Genomic DNA, 6,000 nt, shown 5'->3' with positions numbered 1-6,000 from the left:
TATCTCTCTCCTGTACACATCCCCCTCCCTCTCATTTGGCACCCCCAGGTGACCGGCCTGTGATAAGAGACTCTGGAAACAATTCAGTGGTGAGAATATAAAGGGTAATTTAAGACAGTGGTAATTACGAAGACGAGAGAAAGGACAGAGAGACCTTCTAAGGTATAACTGACACAATTTGAGGCAAATAGATTAAATGAAGGAGAGGAGGATTATCTTAGTCTGTTCAGGCTGATGTAACAAAATACCACAAATTGGCACCTTATAAACAACAGAAATTTATTTCTCACAGTCTGGAGGCTGGAAGTCCAGGATCCTGGCAGATTCGGTGTTTGGTAAGAGCCCACTTTCTGTCTCATAGATGGCACCTTCTCACTGTGTCCTCACATGGTGGAAGGGTCTAGGGATCTCTCTGATGTCTCTTTTATAAGGGCACTAATTCCATTCATAAAGCCTCCACCCTCCCAACTTAAACACCTCCCAAAAGCCCCACCTCCTAATACCATCATCTGTGGGAAATATGATTTCAACATATGAATTTGGGGAGGGGAGACACAAACAGTAAGATGATGGTAAGGAAGAAATGAGAAAAAGGCAACTCCCATGGTTTTAGCTTGGGTTACAATTTAGCCAGTGATACCATCAGTGAAAATGGAAATGGGTGTGGCAAAGCAGATTTGGAGAAAACAATGATGAGTTTGGCTTCAGGTAGTTCTGGACCTCTAACCAGAAGTTGAGGCTGGGAATATCTTCCTGGTGTCCACACATGAATGATGTTCTGAACTTTGGTCACCTGCACCCTGTACCTTCTTGTTTCCAATTTTTTCTTTGTTGTAAACAACATATAGATGTAGCTTCTGAGTAAGTTGATGACTAGAACTGAAATTACAGAGTTACAGGGAAAGGAGCATTTGGTTTTCAGGATTTGAACATACCAAAGATACGCAGGAATTCCTCTTATAGCTCACTCTTGCCAGAATCAGCTATCATCATTTTGACAAACATTTGCTAATCTAGTAGGCAAAGAATGGTTCACTTACTGTTGTTTAAATTTGCATGTCTTTGATTATACTGGAAGTTGCACATTTTTCAACATGTTTGTTTACTGCTTTACATTTCTTATTTTGTGAATCATCTGTTCATGTCCTTTGCCCATTTATCTAGTTTGGTTTTAAATGTTTTCATAATCATTCACAAAACTATTAACCCAATGTCATGTGGTTTGCAAACATTTTTTCTTGCCTTTTCATTTCAGTTGTGGTTTTCATCTTTGTTTTATTTACATATATTTCTATACTTATTCTTCTGCTTAAAATCTTTCTGCACTCAACTTCTGAGCATGGTATGCAAGGCCCTTGGGGGTCTGGCTCCTTGCATCTCTCCCCTGGCAATTCTTCCTACAAAAATACATGTTCTAGACACCCTCAACTACCTCTTCCGGCAAATGCAAAGAAGCTCTCTCATACTTCTAAGACTTAATACATCTGCCCAGAATGCCTTTCCTGCCCCCATCAACCAAGATAATGTCTAGTCCTTCAGAATCCAGCTCAAGCATCACCTCCAGGGTAATGTGATGGAGAGGGTTAGTGCCTGGACTCTAGAGTGAGAGGTCCTGGGCTGGAGTCCCAGCTCTGCAATTTCCTCACCTGTTAAGTGAGAATAAAAGTAGTGGCCCCACAAAACGTTAAACGTAGAGTGACCACATGATCCAGAAATTCTACTCCTACATATATGCTGAAGAGAATTAAAAACATACTTTCTAACAAAAACTTGTACATCAATGTCCATAGCAGCATTATTCATAATATCCTAAAACTAGAAACAACCTAAATGTCTATCAACTGATGACTTGATAAACAAAATCCGATATAGCAATAAAATGGAATATTACTAGGCATAAAAAGGACTGAAGTACAGATACACACAACAACATGGATGCCCTTAAAAACATTATGTTAAGTGAAAAAAGCCAGACACAAAAAGACACATATTGTATGATTCCACTTATGCGAAATGTCTAGAACAGGCAAATTCATAGAGAAAGAAAGCAGAGATTAGTGGTTACCAGGAGCTGGGGATGGGGGGAATGGAAGGGGAGGTGACAGTTTCTTTTTGAGGTGATAAAAATGTTTGGAATTAGATAGTGGTGATGGTTAAACAACACTGTGAACATACTAAAAGCTGAATTGTATACCTTAAAGGGCTTAAAATAGCAAATTTTATATGATGTAAAATTTACCTCAATTTAAAAAAAAAAGCAGTGCCTATGTCACAGTGAAATCATGTGACTAAAGGAGAAGATGTGTGTCTGGGGTACAGAGTTCAGTTGGTCTGCTGTGTCAAGCTGACTGGGCACTGGGCATAGGAGATGGATGGCACAGAGTGAATGCTACCCTGTCTCTCCAGGACAGAGCTGTGCCCCTCAAACTCCTTTCCATCCTCTAACCAGTACTTATATGCATCGCAGCCTTTGCTTTACCTGCCTGCGGGCTCCTTATGAAAAGGGCTGGATATGTCCCTGGTGCCCAGCATAGGGTCCAGAATATACCTTTGTTATTGGATCAGTTGAGAGTTTCCCAAGTCTTCAGAGTCAGCTGGAAATGAAGTTGGTCTAAATCCCAGAAATATATGTGCCTGGTAAGTATGAATCAGGAGGATCAACTGGAATCCCAGAATTGAGACAGCTCATAAATATCATTTTGTAATTCCACCTTTTATTTCAGGAGGAAAGCAAGACCTAAAAAGTTGTATAATGTACTTAGGCAACATGAAGGGGAGGGAAAGAGGAATGGATTCAAGACACTTGCTGAGGACACCCCCACTCAGCACCTATAAGACCATGTTATGGACTGAATTGTGTGCCCCCAAACTCATACATCAAAGCCCTAACCCAAATACAGTGTGACTGTATTTGGAGGCTGAGCCTTTAAAGAGGAGTTAAGGTTAAATGAGGTCACAAGGGTGAGGCCCTGATCCAATAGTACTGGTGTCTTATAAAGAAAAGAAAGTAACCCCAGGAATGTGCGTACACAGGGAAAAGACCAGGTGAGGACACAGGGAGAAGGTGGTATCTGCAAGCCAAGGAGAGGCCTCGGGAGAGACCAGTCCTGCCAACACCTTGATCTTGGACTTCCAGCCTCCAAAACAGAATCAATTTCTGTTGTTTAAACATCCAGCCTGTGGTATTAGTAATGGTAGCCTTGGCAAACTAATACAGTCACCGACAGGCTGTTGGATGCCTGCTCAGAGTTGTCCTGCCCAAAAGAAGGAAGAAGTCCCAAATGATGGATCAAGGTGAAGGTGAGGGCAAAGGGAGTAGAGTCTCCAGGCCTTCCTCCCCTATTCCTGTCTTCTCACCCTCGTCTTTGCCCACATCTGTGGCCTCTCTGGCTACAGGAATGTTTCTCCAGCATTATTTAGCAAAAAGAGAGCTGGTTCTGGGAAGAGCCAGGGAGGAGTAAGATGGAACATTTCTGAAGGCCCAAACCAATGTCCTGCCTCATCATTCAGAGCAGCATCCTCCTTCTCCCACCCCAGGTGACCTTTTCCTGTAAATAAACCCATGAATGGTTTAAGGTACAGGCACTAAATTAAAAAGATCATTTTCTGCTGCAAATTCTCCTTACTGTCTTAGTTATTTTGCATGACCGAAATTCTTTTATTTTTAGTTAACACATATTTTTAGAAAACAGAATTAAATGAAAATCCTTGCAGAGCTTGTCCAACTCCTGTAATGCTTAACTACATAAAAATTTCAGTGTATTATTTATATCCAGATATGCTGCAGCTGAATTTCACATGTAACTGTTCAGAATCCCAAGTTCCTTAACAGAAAAGAAAAAAAAAACTCTTCACTGCTACTTGCTTTTTTTCTTTCATCTTTTATTAAAGAGACTTTTAACACTTTGAACTGTGACCCTCTTACACACAGAAATCCCAAATCAAGTCAATATCTTGCTTTAATTCACAAAAGAATGAAAATCCAATGCATCTGAAAAGTGTTCAACCTGTTTTTTTTTAACATCTTTACTGGAGTATAATTTTTTTACAATGGTATGTTAGTTTCTGCTGTATAACAAAGTGAATCCACTATATGTATACATATATCCACATATCCCCTCCCTCTTGCGTCTCCTTCCCACCCTCCCTATCCCACCCCTCCAGGTGGTCACAAAGCACTGAACTGGTCTCCCTGTGCTATGCAGCTCCTTCCTACTAGCTATCTATTTTACATTTGGTAATGTGTATATGTCAATGTTACTCTCTTACTTCGTCCCAGGTTACCCTTCCCCTCCCCATGTCCTCAAGTCCATTCTCTACGTCTGAGTCTTTATTCCTGTCCTGCCCCTAGGTTATAAACACTCTAAGTGGAGGAGAATGCAGAAACAGTCCTGGATTCTGAATAAGTACTCTCCTTGCATTCAGAGGAACAAGAAATGCTTGGCTTCTTCTAATAACATCTATAGTCTGTGAACTTGTACCCTTAAAACCAATTATTTAACTCCTGAGAGTGTGGGGAGACTCAGGGAGAAATCAAATGGATGGATCTGAGCCTCAGAATCTTTAGGCCAGTTATAATCATGGAAGTAGTGATGCTGATGTGAGGCTAACCAACTCAAAAAGAAGAACCAGGATGCAGGGAAGGGAACATACCATGCTGCAAGCAGAGGCAGAGCCAGATTCCAGCAACCAGTGAGCAAGCCTGGGGTTGTGAGGGAGGAATCAAGAAATCCAGACCCCCTCCCCCAACCTTCTCTAGGGTTCTCTCCACAGGTCTGTTAATGTTCCAATTGCATCTTGGACAGAATGGCCCTTGCTTTCACAGAGCAAGAGACAGACAGAGGGGGGTGGGGGGAGTGAGAGAATCAAAGCCACTCTACTTTTGGAGAATGGACTTTGGGGAGAGGATGGCTCCACTAGCAATGCTTCTGACCAGAAGGAAGAAGACCCAAGTCTAGTTCCTCTTTCTGCTCCAGCCATGTGACCTTGTGATGTCACATAATCTCAACAACAATATGAGTCTGTTTTCAGTGAAGGTAGGTGATTGTTTGAAGTTCCTTGAATTCTGAGTTCTAGGATTCTAAGAATTTGCATTAAGACCATAGAACACTATACTGGGAAGGAACCTGGAAAACTCTTCCCTGTCTCCTCACCAGTCCTGGTGTCCCTCCAGGCCTCAGAAGTTCCAGCCTTCAGAGACAGTTCCCTCCTTAGCCCATGAAGACAAACAGAGAGAGTTGGGCTTGTGAGTAGGCTGAATCTCTGGGGAGAATCATCACTGTGCTGTCAACTACTCAGAGAACATTTCCTGGAGGAGGAACATTTCCTAGAGAACATTTCCTGGAGGAGCAGACGGTTGGAGCACTTTCAGTAAAGGTGAATGAAAAAAAGCTGAGAAGCTGCAGAAAAGCCTGAAGCTCTCAGGGGCTAAAGGGAGAGGACTTTGTCCACAGAAAGTATAGAGGCAAAGAGGATAGACACCAGCTCTAGGCACATGGGTTTATCTAGGAACTGTCCTCGTGTGGCTGGGCTGGGTGCACAGAGAGGATGCTCAGTGCCAGGGCGGGACACTATTCCCATAGGAAGGGTGAAGACTTAGGTGTCACCCCCACGGTTCAGAGGAGGAAGGGAAAAGAGGGCTGGAAAGAGACCTTCCTGAATCATCAAAGATCATGGGTAGAGGGCAGTGAGAAGACCCTATAGCCATAAATGCTCCTTTAATAATAAAACACTCATATAATAGCTCATATTTGCTAAGCAATTATATGTTAAGCAACATACTAAGCACTTTACGTTTGTTACCTCATTTTTTCTTCACAAAACTCCCAAGACATAGATATCATTACTGCAAATTTAAATGAGAACCTAGAGGCATGGACGACTCAGTAATTTGAGCAAAGCAGCACAGTTAGGAAACTGCCAGGCAGGGGTTTGATCCCACAAGATCAAAAAGAACTTGGGTTTTAATCCTTTTAAAGATTCCCTAAACTTAGTATTGTT

The sequence above is a fragment of the Globicephala melas genome, chromosome 19 (genome assembly GCF_963455315.2).
Source record: "Globicephala melas chromosome 19, mGloMel1.2, whole genome shotgun sequence".
NCBI classification, from domain to species: Eukaryota; Metazoa; Chordata; class Mammalia; order Artiodactyla; family Delphinidae; genus Globicephala; species Globicephala melas.
Note: the sequence above shows the minus strand (reverse complement) of the source record.